Source organism: Rhinichthys klamathensis, unplaced genomic scaffold (assembly GCF_029890125.1).
Source record: "Rhinichthys klamathensis goyatoka isolate OS25496 unplaced genomic scaffold, OSU_Roscu_1.1 h1tg000001l_1, whole genome shotgun sequence".
NCBI classification, from domain to species: Eukaryota; Metazoa; Chordata; class Actinopteri; order Cypriniformes; family Leuciscidae; genus Rhinichthys; species Rhinichthys klamathensis.
The window spans coordinates 3,156,861-3,171,279 of NW_026606555.1; the positions used below are offsets into that span (position 1 = coordinate 3,156,861).

A 14,419-nucleotide genomic window follows, 5' to 3' on the forward strand; every position below is an offset into this window, starting at 1 on the left:
ACAGCCATCACAGTATTTTAGTCGAGTGCATCCTCTGCTGCTCGCTTTTGCATTGATGGTTGGCCCCAGTGTCCTCTGTTGCTCACATCCAGAAAAAAAATAGCATGTGACCCACAGGCAGGAGTAGTCGTGGCCGAGAGGTTAAGGGGAGGGACTTGAAATCAATTGGGGTCTCCCTGCGCAGGTTCGAACCCTGCCGACTACGTGGATCCTTGTCACTTTGTCTGTTTGCAACAGGAATTGTGACATCCAGGAGCTGTGTACAATCTGGATTTTTCTCTTACTTCATATGCAGCACTTAAAATGGGCAACTCACATCTCTTTTCAAGCTTGAAGTGAGCACCGTTTCAAAAGGCCCAGATCATCTGTGATTTTGCCCATTCTATTCAGGCAATCGGAGCAATGGCTTTGGCATCCCCGATAACTTCAAGGCCTTCACAGTGTGCAGCTCAAGAGTTGCCGCATTCTATTTGGTGGAGAATCTTGCATATTAGTGTTCTGAAATGTCGGATTTGTTCTCTCTTAGCATAGTGAAACCGAAACCTACTCAATTTATGTACCAATTGCTTGTTTGTCCAAACCACCTTAGAGTTAGCAACCGGCCATGAAAAAAAGAACACTCTTTCAATGTCAATGTTCCTAGATTGCCAGGAGCAGCCTATCTCTTTTGTCCCTTTTTAAATTGTGCACATCTCTTTTCAAGCCTGAAGTGAGCACCATTTCAAAAAGCCCAGATCATCTGTGATTTTGCCCATTCTATTCAGGCAATCGGAGCAATGGCTTTGGCATCCCTGATAACTTCAAGGCCTTTACAGTGTGCAGCTCAAGAGTTGCTGCATTCTATTTTGTGGAGAATCTTGCATATTAGTGTTTTGAAATGTCGGGTTTGCTCTCTCTTAGCATAATGAAACTCATTATGTACCAATTACTTGTTTGTCCAAAACACCTTAGAGTTAGCAACTGGCCATGAAAAAAGAACACTCTTTCAATGTCAGTGTTCCTAGCTTGCCAGGAGCAGCCCATCTCTCTTGCCCCTTTACAAATTGTGGTCTTCATCATTTGATGCCACAAATTTTAAGCTGACAAAGCAGGAGCACTTTATGGAGAAAGTGCTGTTAAATCCCAGAGGTGCCTGTACCTTGTCATTGAACTCCTTTTTGCCATCACAGTACTTTAGCCGAGTGCATCCTCTGCTGCTCACATTGGCATTGATGGTTGGCCACAGTGTTATTTGTTGCTCACATCCAGAAAATAAAATAGCATGTGACTCACAGGCAGGAGTACTCGTGAACGAGAGGTTAAGGCGAAGGACTCGAAATCCGTTGGGGTCTCCCCGCGCAGGTTCGAACCCTGCCGACTACGTGGTTCCTCGTCACTTTGGCTGTTTGCGACAGGAGCTGTGTATGAGCTGCTTTTTTCTTTAACTTCATATGCAGCACGTATATTAGGAAACCCACATCTCTTTTCAAGCCTGAAGTGAGCACCGTTTTAAAAGGCCCAGATCATCTGTGATTTTGCCCATTCTATTCAGGCAATTGGAGCAATGGCTTTGGCATCCCCGATAACTTCAAGGCCTTCACAGTGTGCAGCTCAAGAGTTGCCACATTCTATTTGGTGGAGAATCTTGCATATTAGTGTTTTGAAATGTCGGATTTGTTCTCTCTTAGCATAGTGAAACAGAAACCTACTCATTATGTACCAATTGCTTGTTTGTCCAAACCACCTTAGAGTTAGCAACCGGCCATGAAAAAAAAAACACTTTTTCAATGTCAGTGTTCCTAGATTGCCAGGAGCAGCCTATCTCTTTTGTCCCTCTACAAATTGTGGTCTTCATCATTTGATGCCACAGATTTTAAGCTGACAAAGCAGGAGCACTTTATGGAGAAAGTGCTGTTAACCCTCTGGGGACCAGAAACGCGCAGGCGCGTTTTGCCGGTTTTTTTTTCACATAGCAGAAAAATAGACTTAAAATACTCTGTTGATTTTGATCGTACATATAAGTGTTATACATCAATCGATCCTGTTAATTGTCTATTATTTATCTGTATACTCACAATAAAAACAAAGTTTTGTGCTTTTTGTCAAATAAAGAAAAATAAACATGATGCGAGTTTTGCCTTCTCTCTGTCAGTGCAGTCCATTCTGAAACACGTCCGAAAAATTAACTCTAACTGCAAATACTTGTCATACAGGCACGAGCGATATTTCTTTATGAAGCTTGAATTCTCTTCTTTTCAATGAAGTAATTTATATAAAAAACAAATATTCTCAGTTTATGTAATCTGTATGAAAAGAGAGTGCTGTCAGATTTTTTCCCCCCAGCTCATTACACTTCATTACGCGTTAATCTGACACGCCCACGGAGGACGCGCGCTATTCAAACGCAAATGTTGAGCCAAGCCATGACAATGCCCACATCAGCCGTTCCACCGCGGCGGTAAAATGTGGGGTGTATTTTCTGCCTTTTACCGCCAAGAGGCGCTACAATCATAGACTCTGAAAAGTGTTTGTTTATTCTCTCTAATGCGTAATCTGCCGCCGCACCGCGGCTCATTCAGAGCGATTGAAAGCTGGTAGCAGATGAATTCAACAAGTGAAACGTAGTTAAAATAATTCATAATCACAATACTGAAATTAGGCTACTGAAATGAAATTGAATAAATAATGAAAAAATAAAACATTGCAATAAAAACATTTACAGACGTACAGACGATAGCTCAGTGGTTAACGCAACAACACGAGCTTCGAGGAGCTTCAATCGACCCGAGATCGAATCTCAATGTAGCATACATGTTGTTAACCGATGTTGGCCAACAGCGTTTATATTTAACCTTCTTGATGCTTAAATAGCTAACTGTTTATAACTGTTTACTTATTTAACCCTCTGCTCGTTTTTTTTCACATAGCAGAAAAATAGACTTAAAGTACTACCATCCTTTCTGTTCATATAGAGTTAAGAAATATGAGAAAATAGTCTGTTAAATGTCTACTTTTTTATGTGCCCACATACAATCGAAATAAAATATTGTGCTTTTGTAAAATAAAGAAAATAAACAGGGTGTGCATTCTGCCTCTCGGTCACCGTGAACTTTTTTTCTGGAGCACGTCTCTAATCTTCAACACAACTCAGCTAATACTATTCACCCAGCCATAAGCAATATATCTTTTAAATCGTTTGAGTTTGTACTTTTAAATGATACGATTCAAAACTAAAAATAATATTCTCCGTTTATGTCATCTATATAAAAAGAGAGACGTGTCAGCCCGTCTCATTATCGTTCTCGAGCTGATTATCTCTGGTAATGTGACACGCCCACGGAGAGCACGCGCTATTCAAACGCAAATATGTGAAGCAACACATTGAGACGCGTTAACGCCCATAAACTCTGAAAACACACATTATTTTTTAGTCAGATTACAGTTTTTTACAATCACTTTGTTACTATTTTCAGAACCTTGATGTCATTTTTCACAACTCTAGACACAAAACTCACAACCAATGATCAAAAAGCATTTTTCAAAACTCTAACCCTTTTCTCAATTGCTTGGATACAATACACATAAAACTTAGATCATTTGTTCATTCAACAAAGATCACCTGTTCAATATGACACAACTTAACATCAAAGTACTACTATTTCAAAAGGCAATTCACACATTACATTTCAAATGAGTGTCTATTCATTTCCTTACAATGATCTAACTATCAATTGATACAACTGCTCAAAATGATAAGTAACTGTTGCATTACTCTTAATGCATAGTTGTATGGAAACAGACACACAATCTTCCATGTTTACAGTAAATCATGAAAGTTTCAAGATAATGAGATTCATTGTCACCAATTAGCATGGCATGAACCAATTAGACTACAATATCCATGGATGTAGCCTAATATTTTATCATACTGTAATGCTTCATCAGACACTGTGTCTATGGTGCCAAATACTGTACCACCTTTTCAGACTATGTACAGTATTGACAGTACAGTACTGTATAGATGCAGGCCCTTGTAACTGCGTGTCCAATTCTGCCAATCACAGCAGAGCAGTGTCAGGCCTGGACTCGCCATGCCAAAGGTTTTTTCCCAGATGTCATTTTCCAACATCCATTGTGATGTAGATGAGAACCTGTGGCCAAATCCACAACACAGAGTTGATGACAGTGTAGAAGTACAGTAATCACTCCTGTTTAGTTTCTTACAGCAAGTTGAGGAACACTGCATTTGATGTTTTACAGTACTGTCTTTTCTTTTCTATTTCATAGCTAATTATTTTTGCTTTGATTCAAAAAACCATGTTGTGATTGTACTGTAGTGTTTTGCATCAATATATTACAAACTTTGTTCACAATGATTCCACTGTGTCTGTAATATTCTCTCTACTACTGCAGTACTTTCACAGAGATGTATTTACTGTACATGTAGTACCATAATGAAACCTGTATCACCTATTTTGCTCTACAATATTTAATGATTGTACGAACAATGACACAGTGAAACTATCGGTTGCTTGTGTGTGGGTGATCTATAGTTATGTTTCAATGGTATTTCACAGTTAATTTGTTTTTTGAACCAATGATTGTGCAAGTGCAAGATTTCTTTAAAGATGTGAATGCACAATGCAATGTTTTGAACATTAGACAGCCTGTGTTACAAGTGATTATCGTTTTGAGTTTTGTGTCTAGAGTTTTGAAAAATGACATCAAGGTTCTGAAAATAGTAGCAAAGTGATTGTAAAAAACTGTAATCTACTGTCGTCTTGCGCGGCTATATGAGGAACAATCCTGGGAAATTTACCACTGGGTTTATTTTCACTGCGAGGATGAACAGATTCAGCTGAGAAGTAAGTGTTTTTTGCAAGTGCTTTGTTCTAATCGCGATATAGAATAACGTAGTGTCTGTAAACGGAAAAATAGCGTACTGTTAAATGTGAATCATGTTTGTGTGTGTGTGTGTGTGTGTGTGTGAATGAATGAACGCACAGATACGCACTGTTACAGACTAAATAACATTTCGTTGACTCGTTTTGGATAAAGTTTTTACTCTAAAATAGACATCAAATAAGCTTTTTTTTAGGAGTTTCTGCTCATATGTTAAATATATAGTATGTTTTGTCAATAAACTAATCAACTAAGATGTTATAGTGTTTGTTCAAGCTATATCGAAATAATGAATCCTCAACTTTAAAATATGTATGATCAAACTAAGACATTTATGGAGAAAGACAATTTTCTTTTCAAGATGTTTCCAACTCTAACTTTGAACTTTGAACTGAAATAAAACCATGTCTATATGGTGAAGGGTGTGTGATAGAAGTGTCCAGACGTATGCACCCTGTATTTTCCTTATATAAATCCAAACAATCTAAAAGCCATTCTTTTTTAAATCTCCTCATTCTTTGTGCAAGGCTCCTGTAATGATATGGCCTGATAGCACCTAATAGGGCCATTATGGGGAGGGTCTTTGTCTTTCTCAGGTGTGGAATGCCACACATATTAATGAGAGATCAAGCCTCCTGCATAAAGCTTTCTCAAACAAAACACGTCATTAAAAATGTAAAAGACTTTATTGACTCGAACATTTCAAGGTTTAAATAAAGTGTCGGGACAGTTTTTTTTTTATTTAAAACAGGGTTGCATCGGGTTTAGAGTTTATTTCTTTTGCGATGCAAAATAAGAAACACTAGGCTAATCTTATTCTTGCGACATTTTAAATTTGTATTGCCAAAGAAATGACAGCTATATTAAACAATTAAAACAGTAGGCCTACAAAACGAAAATTGTCCAAAGCAACATAATTAAATTAAAACATGCGTTTTTCTTTGCCTCTCTCGCGCTGAATCTCTTTTTAACAAGTTTGTTTAGTCTCCCTCGCTCTCCATATGAAAGAGGAACATTAACACCTAGGCCTATTGTCCTGCGCGCTGGATACAGCACTGAACTGTCCCTCCAACCCCCCACCGGCTATCGGAGTCTGAGGCTGATTTAACACAAAGAGAAGTCGCAATTCACACTTAAATCGCTATTCTAGACAGTGTTGATAATGAAGGAATTAAATGATTTAAGTTACATGTAGCCTAGTGATATTTCTGTCATAAAAGTTTATTACTAAATATTTCATTATTTCAGTAATTGATGAAATAAAACTGGTTTGGGCCAGCTTTTTCCAAGCAAAGCTAAATATAATATGAAAAAACGCATGTTAATTTGTTGTCATGAACGTTCAACTCAATATTAAATTCTACAGGGATCTTTGGATCCTTACAACCAGGCATGCACTTTGTGAATTGTTTTTTTTCTTCTTTATTATTCAAATACATATCGAACCACGGTGCTTCGTGGTAATGCTGCTAAATTAAATAACATGTATAGAATAATTATGAACTTAAATGAAACAATATCGCAACATTTCGACAAATACATTATTTGATCTGTTTTTACATTTTAATTCAGGGCGATTTAGCCTGCTACATTTAATTAGAGCGAGATTTTCACCCTTGTCTTGTCATTTTCTCATTGGGAAGCGCTTACTTCTACATGTTTGAGTAGATCCTCTGTACCTCTCGTTTTCATTATGGATTACATAATCAGATAACATTTATTAGCCTGAATATTTAGACATTTAAAGGCTTTAGACATAGCCGATTTCTTATAGTGACTGAGCTGAAGTGGCTTTCGGTTCATTTTTGTGACGCGCAGTTCCCGGAGACAGAGACGACAGATAAACTTTTGTCGTTAGCAAAAGTTCGAATAAAACCCGACTTTAGAAAAATGCATAGGGCCACTCGGCGTGGTCTGCCAAAACACTTAATTATAAACTTCAATATTTCATTCAAAATAATCTCAAAACGCTTTATGAAATTTTGAAAAGCCGTGCATGCATTAAGGCCACTGGAACTAATGAACAACTGAAACGCTGGTTTTGATTTTATTGTTTGTCGTTTAAACGTGCTTGTTGCATATCTCTATTTTATATTTGATATGGTCTATTGGTGAAGTAGCCTATAGCATTGATTACTGTGGAGGGAGGGGTGTGGGGATTCAAATAATTCAGCAGAAGCAGGGATGTTTAGACCAGAAGGAAATCCCCGCCCCCCCTGGCAAATCACACTTTACTTAAAACCATGTTTTTAAAAACTCTAGGTTGTAGGGAATCAAAAAAATAATAATAATAGGCCTAATAAAAAAAAAATATATATATATATAAGCTATATATATAAAATTACTTTTTTTACAGAACTGCTTTTGAAATTACGATTGGTACCCGATTGGTACAGATGCAAAGTCGTTCTGTTGGATACTATTGTTCCTTAGTGTAAAATGGAAATGCATGGTAATTTTATTTTATAAATATAAGCAAAAAACTGTATGGTGTAACAGAGTTTTAGAGCTAGACAAATCTCTCTGCATTAATAAATATAAAATTTACAGTACACAATGTTTGTTTAAGATTCGAACCCGTGTCATCTTGATGATCGAACCGTCAGTTCTACCGCTCGGCTATTAATTTCCTCACTGAGAAATGCCCAAACGTTTGTTTCTCACATGAGCGAGAAAACGTTTTGTCGTTAGCCTGTGAGTGTATGCCTACTTTAGCCTACATGAATAAAAGTAGACCTTTTACAGTTTTAAAAGATGATATCTTATCTGTATGACCAACAATTACGCAGTAAGTTCTTTTAGCTGTTATGAGAAAAATAAATTCAAATGAACGCGCCGCCGCGTTTGTCAAACTCTAATTCAACATGCCAGAATAAAGCCAGATTTTAGAATAATGCATAGCCACTCGGCGTGGTGTGCCAAAATACCCTAATTATAAACTTCAATATTTCATTCAAAACCATCTCAAAACGCTTTGTGACATTTTAAAAAGCCGTGAATGTATTAAGGCCACTGGAACCAGGATCGTAACTGAAACGCGCTGCATGTCTCAATACAGGAGCAGAAGCGCTGGTTCAGATTGTATTGTTTGTTGTTTAAACGTGCATGTTGCATATTTAAAAATATTTGTTTAAAAATAAATGTTTGTTGTAGGCTTATTTGTAAATTACCATAACTTGTAGAATTTCATCCTTACTGTTAATTGACATTAGCCCCACTTACGTTTTGATAAATGTCCCATTTGTTTCCAGGTATGACTAAAAATGTGCTTTTGGCTTTCATTTATATTTTGATTGTTTGTATATATATATATATATATGTGTGTGTGTGTGTGTGTGTGTGTGTGTATGTATATATATATATATATATATATATATATATATATATATATATATGTAGGCTATATATATACAAGAAAGAATGCAATGACAATATATATATATATTGTCCTTGCATTCTTTCTTGTGTGACACCCCTGAATGAAAGGCTCATTATTATGCAGGGTCACTGTCTGAGAACCACTTAATTATTCATGATAGGGGTTGGGCCGTTCCGCCCATCCGCATATTGCCTTGGCAAACAAAAAAATGTTTTTCACAATTTAAAACAATTTATTGTTTTATGTGAATGATTAGGAAGGATGATTTTCAGATCATTTTGAAGCAAAAACTCTAGGCGACAACGTACATTAGTCAAAAGTCTTGTGGACACATATTTAGTATGTTTTTTGTGTCCTTATTTCAAAAACTTAATTTTTTAGTTTTTTCAATAACCATGCATAAACAATATTCCCTCAAAAATACAAATATGTACATACATGTTGCTCACACATTATGGTAGACCTGTTTGTGCTAAATAGAGTGTAATTTCACCTGTGCCATTAATATGTTTATAAGCAACTGAAAAAAGCACAAATGTCAGAGCATGTCAAAACATCTCAAGGACCACAAAAACACCTTGGTCACCAGAGGGTTAAATCCCAGAGGTGCCAGTACCTTGTCATTGAACTCCTTTTTGCCATCACAGTACTTTAGCCGAGTGCATCCTCTGCTGCTCACATTGGCATTGATGGTTGGCCACGGTGTTCTCTGTTGCTCACATCCAGAAAAGAAAATAGCATGTGACTCACAGGCAGGAGTAGTCGTGGCCGAGAGGTTAAGGCGATGGACTCGAAATCCGTTGGGGTCTCCTCGTCACTTTGTCTCTTTGCGACAGGAGCTGTGTACGAGCTGCTTTTTTCTTTAACTTCATATGCAGCACGTATATTAGGAAACCCACATCTCTTTTCAAGCCTGAAGTGAGCACCGTTTCAAGAGGCCCAGATCATCTGTGATTTTGCCCATTCTATTCAGGCAATTGGAGCAATGGCTTTGGCATCCCCGATAACTTCAAGGCCTTCACAGTGTGCAGCTCAAGAGTTGCCGCATTCTATTTGGTGGAGAATCTTGCATTTTAGTGTTTTGAAATGTCGGATTTGCTCTCTCCTAGCATAATGAAACTCATTATGTACCAATTACTTGTTTGTCCAAAACACCTTAGAGTTAGCAACCGGCCATGAAAAAAAGAACACTCTTTCAATGTCAATGTTCCTAGATTGCCAGGAGCAGCCTATCTCTTTTGTCCCTTTTTAAATTGTGCACATCTCTTTTCAAGCCTGAAGTGAGCACCGTTTCAAAAGGCCCAGATCATCTGTGATTTTGCCCATTCTATTCAGGCAATTGGAGCAATGGCTTTGGCATCCCCGATAACTTCAAGGCCTTCACAGTGTGCAGCTCAAGAGTTGCTGCATTCTATTTTGTGGAGAATCTTGCATTTTAGTGTTTTGAAATGTCGGATTTGTTCTCTCTTAGCATAGTGAAACAGAAACCTACTCAATTTATGTACCAATTTATATACCAATTACTTGTTTGTCCAAACCACCTTAGAGTTAGCAACCGGCCATGAAAAAAAGAACACTCTTTCAATGTCAGTGTTCCTAGCTTGCCAGGAGCAGCCTATCTCTTTTGTCCCTTAATATATTGTGGTCTTCATCATTTGATGCCACAAATTTTAAGCTGACAAAGCAGGAACACTTTATGGAGAAAGTGCTGTTAAATCCCCGAGGTGCCTGTACCTTGGTAAGAGCCCGGATAGCTCAGTCGGTAGAGCATCAGACTTTTAATCTGAGGGTCCAGGGTTTAAGTCTGTCAGTTAGTTGCAGACCTCCCCTAATCTCTTGCTGTCCTCTTACCAGCCTTTGAGGGAGGTGGTCTTCCTCTTCAAGAAAAGATGTGGTGATGTGTTATTTCCCAGCATTTGGTGTTGTTTTGCCTTCTGTAATGCTTGTTTGCTGTCTCAGCAAGCAGTGGTGGGGGACTTTAGAGAAACGAGCTGAAGCTTGCTGTCGACTATGTATGTTCAGTCACTTCTAAGCGGCCGTGTGCAGGCCTGAGAGAGTGGTTTGCTTTCTCTGTATAGTGTTTAGTACTTTGTGTTGTGCCCGCAGCATCCCCAGTCCAAATCCGGATCACGACACTCTTTTCGTGTAGGTGAAGACGTCGTTGAACTCCTTTTTGCCATCACAGTATTTTAGTCGAGTGCATCCTCTGCTGCTCGCTTTTGCATTGATGGTTGGCCCCAGTGTCCTCTGTTGCTCACATCCAGAAAAGAAAATAGCATGTGACCCACAGACAGGAGTAGTCGTGGCCGAGAGGTTAAGACGATGGACTTGAAATCCATTGGGGTCTCCCCGCGCAGGTTCGAACCCTGCCGACTACGTGGATCCTTGTCACTTTGTCTGTTTGCGACAGGAATTGTGACATCCAGGAGCTGTGTACAATCTGGATTTTTCTCTTACTTCATATGCAGCACTTAAAAGGTGCAACCCACATCTCTTTTCAAGCTTGAAGTGAGCACCGTTTCAAAAGGCTCAGATCAACGGTGATTTAGGCCATTCTATTCAGGCAATCGGAGCAATGGCTTTGGCATCCCCGATAACTCCAAGGCCTTCACAGTGTTTAGCTCAAGAGTTGCTGCATTCTTTTTTGTGGATAATCTTGCATGTTAGTGTTTTGAAATGTCGGATTTGTTCACTCTTAGCATAGTGAAACAGAAACCTACTCATTATGTACCAATTGCTTGTTTGTCCAAACCACCTTAGAGTTAGCAACCGGCCATGAAAAAAAGAACACTCTTTCAATGTCAATGTTCCTAGATTGCCAGGAGCAGCCTATCTCTTTTGTCCCTTTTTAAATTGTGCACATCTCTTTTCAAGCCTGAAGTGAGCACCGTTTCAAAAGGCCCAGATCATCTGTGATTTTGCCCATTCTATTCAGGCAATCGGAGCAATGGCTTTGGCATCCCCGATAACTTCAAGGCCTTCACAGTGTGCAGCTCAAGAGATGCTGCATTCTATTTTGTGGAGAATCTTGCATATTAGTGTTTTGAAATGTCGGATTTTCTCTCTCTTAGCATAATGAAACTCATTATGTACCAATTACTTGTTTGTCCAAAACACCTTAGAGTTAGCAACCGGCCATGAAAAAAAGAACACTCTTTCAATGTCAGTGTTCCTAGCTTGCCAGGAGCAGCCCATCTCTCTTGCCCCTTTACAAATAATGGTCTTCATCATTTGATGCCACAAATTTTAAGCTGACAAAGCAGGAGCACTTTATGGAAAAAAAGTGCTGTTAAATCCCAGAGGTGCCTGAACCTTGTCATTGAACTCCTTTTTGCCATCACAGTACTTTAGCCGAGTGCATCCTCTGCTGCTCACATTGGCATTGATGGTTGGCCACGGTGTTCTCTGTTGCTCACATCCAGAAAAGAAAATAGCATGTGACTCACAGGCAGGAGTAGTCGTGGCCGAGAGGTTAAGGCGATGGACTCGAAATCCGTTGGGGTCTCCCCGTGCAGGTTCGAACCCTGCCGACTACGTGGATCCTCGTCACTTTGTCTGTTTGCGACAGGAGCTGTGTACCAGCTGCTTTTTTCTTTAACTTCATATGCAGCACGTATATTAGGAAACCCACATCTCTTTTCAAGCCTGAAGTGAGCACCGTTTCAAAAGGCCCAGATCATCTGTGATTTTGCCCATTCTATTCAGGCAATTGGAGCAATGGCTTTGGCATCCCCGATAACTTCAAGGCCTTCACAGTGTGCAGCTCAAGAGTTGCTGCATTCTATTTTGTGGAGAATCTTGCATATTAGTGTTTTGAAATGTCGGATTTGCTCTCTCTTAGCATAATGAAACTCATTATGTACCAATTATTTGTTTGTCCAAAACACCTTAGAGTTAGCAACTGGCCATGAAAAAAAGAACACTCTTTCAATGTCAGTGTTCCTAGCTTGCCAGGAGCAGCCCATCTCTTTTGTCCCTTTATAAATTGTGGTCTTCATCATTTGATGCCACAAATTTTAAGCTGACAAAGCAGGAGCACTTTATGGAGAAAGTGCTGTTAAATCCCAGAGGTGCCTGTACCTTGTCATTGAACTCCTTTTTGCCATCACAGTACTTTAGCCGAGTGCATCCTCTGCTGCTCACATTGGCATTGATGGTTGGCCACGGTGTTATCTGTTGCTCACATCCAGAAAATAAAATAGCATGTGACTCACAGGCAGGAGTAGTCGTGGCCGAGAGGTTAAGGCGATGGACTCGAAATCCGTTGGGGTCTCCCCGCGCAGGTTCGAACCCTGCCGACTACGTGGATCCTCGTTACTTTGTCTGTTTGCGACAGGAGCTGTGTACCAGCTGCTTTTTTCTTTAACTTCATATGCAGCACGTATATTAGGAAACCCACATCTCTTTTCAAGCCTGAAGTGAGCACCGTTTCAAAAGGCCCAGATCATCTGTGATTTTGCCCATTCTAATCAGGCAATCGGAGCAATGGCTTTGGCATCCCCGATAACTTTAAGGCCTTCACAGTGTGCAGCTCAAGAGTTGCCGCATTCTATTTGGTGGAGAATCTTGCATATTAGTGTTTTGAAATGTCGGATTTGCTCTCTCTTAGCATAATGAAACTCATTATGTACCAATTACTTGTTTGTCCAAAACACCTTAGAGTTAGCAACTGGCCATGAAAAAAAGAACACTCTTTCAATGTCAGTGTTCCTAGCTTGCCAGGAGCAGCCCATCTCTTTTGTCCCTTTATAAATTGTGGTCTTCATCATTTGATGCCACAAATTTTAAGCTGACAAAGCAGGAGCACTTTATGGAGAAAGTGCTGTTAAATCCCAGAGGTGCCTGTACCTTGTCATTGAACTCCTTTTTGCCATCACAGTACTTTAGCCGAGTGCATCCTCTGCTGCTCACATTGGCATTGATGGTTGGCCACGGTGTTATCTGTTGCTCACATCCAGAAAATAAAATAGCATGTGACTCACAGGCAGGAGTAGTCGTGGCCGAGAGGTTAAGGCGATGGACTCGAAATCCGTTGGGGTCTCCCCGCGCAGGTTCGAACCCTGCCGACTACGTGGATCCTCGTTACTTTGTCTGTTTGCGACAGGAGCTGTGTACCAGCTGCTTTTTTCTTTAACTTCATATGCAGCACGTATATTAGGAAACCCACATCTCTTTTCAAGCCTGAAGTGAGCACCGTTTCAAAAGGCCCAGATCATCTGTGATTTTGCCCATTCTAATCAGGCAATCGGAGCAATGGCTTTGGCATCCCCGATAACTTTAAGGCCTTCACAGTGTGCAGCTCAAGAGTTGCCGCATTCTATTTGGTGGAGAATCTTGCATATTAGTGTTTTGAAATGTCGGATTTGCTCTCTCTTAGCATAATGAAACTCATTATGTACCAATTACTTGTTTGTCCAAAACACCTTAGAGTTAGCAACTGGCCATGAAAAAAAGAACACTCTTTCAATGTCAGTGTTCCTAGCTTGCCAGGAGCAGCCCATCTCTTTTGTCCCTTTATAAATTGTGGTCTTCATCATTTGATGCCACAAATTTTAAGCTGACAAAGCAGGAGCACTTTATGGAGAAAGTGCTGTTAAATCCCAGAGGTGCCTGTACCTTGTCATTGAACTCCTTTTTGCCATCACAGTACTTTAGCCGAGTGCATCCTCTGCTGCTCACATTGGCATTGATGGTTGGCCACGGTGTTATCTGTTGCTCACATCCAGAAAATAAAATAGCATGTGACTCACAGGCAGGAGTAGTCGTGGCCGAGAGGTTAAGGCGATGGACTCGAAATCCGTTGGGGTCTCCCCGCGCAGGTTCGAACCCTGCCGACTACGTGGATCCTCGTTACTTTGTCTGTTTGCGACAGGAGCTGTGTACCAGCTGCTTTTTTCTTTAACTTCATATGCAGCACGTATATTAGGAAACCCACATCTCTTTTCAAGCCTGAAGTGAGCACCGTTTCAAAAGGCCCAGATCATCTGTGATTTTGCCCATTCTAATCAGGCAATCGGAGCAATGGCTTTGGCATCCCCGATAACTTTAAGGCCTTCACAGTGTGCAGCTCAAGAGTTGCCGCATTCTATTTGGTGGAGAATCTTGCATATTAGTGTTTTGAAATGTCGGATTTGTTCTCTCTTAGCATAGTGTAACAGA

General features: G+C 39.8%; 5 non-coding genes across 5 annotated transcripts; all 5 read left to right on the top strand.

The window, feature by feature from the left end:
- The first annotated feature begins 10,556 nt into the window (after window positions 1–10,556).
- Window positions 10,557–10,638, top strand: trnas-uga (transfer RNA serine (anticodon UGA)). The gene has a single exon. It is a non-coding gene; the product is annotated as a tRNA-Ser (tRNA).
- Window positions 10,639–11,714: 1,076 nt separating this feature from the next.
- Window positions 11,715–11,796, top strand: trnas-cga (transfer RNA serine (anticodon CGA)). Its single transcript has one exon. It is a non-coding gene; the product is annotated as a tRNA-Ser (tRNA).
- A 686-nt stretch (window positions 11,797–12,482) lies between these two features.
- trnas-cga (transfer RNA serine (anticodon CGA)) lies at window positions 12,483–12,564 on the top strand. Its single transcript has one exon. It is a non-coding gene; the product is annotated as a tRNA-Ser (tRNA).
- A 686-nt stretch (window positions 12,565–13,250) lies between these two features.
- trnas-cga (transfer RNA serine (anticodon CGA)) lies at window positions 13,251–13,332 on the top strand. The gene has a single exon. It is a non-coding gene; the product is annotated as a tRNA-Ser (tRNA).
- A 686-nt stretch (window positions 13,333–14,018) lies between these two features.
- Window positions 14,019–14,100, top strand: trnas-cga (transfer RNA serine (anticodon CGA)). Its single transcript has one exon. It is a non-coding gene; the product is annotated as a tRNA-Ser (tRNA).
- The last annotated feature ends 319 nt before the right edge of the window (window positions 14,101–14,419 follow it).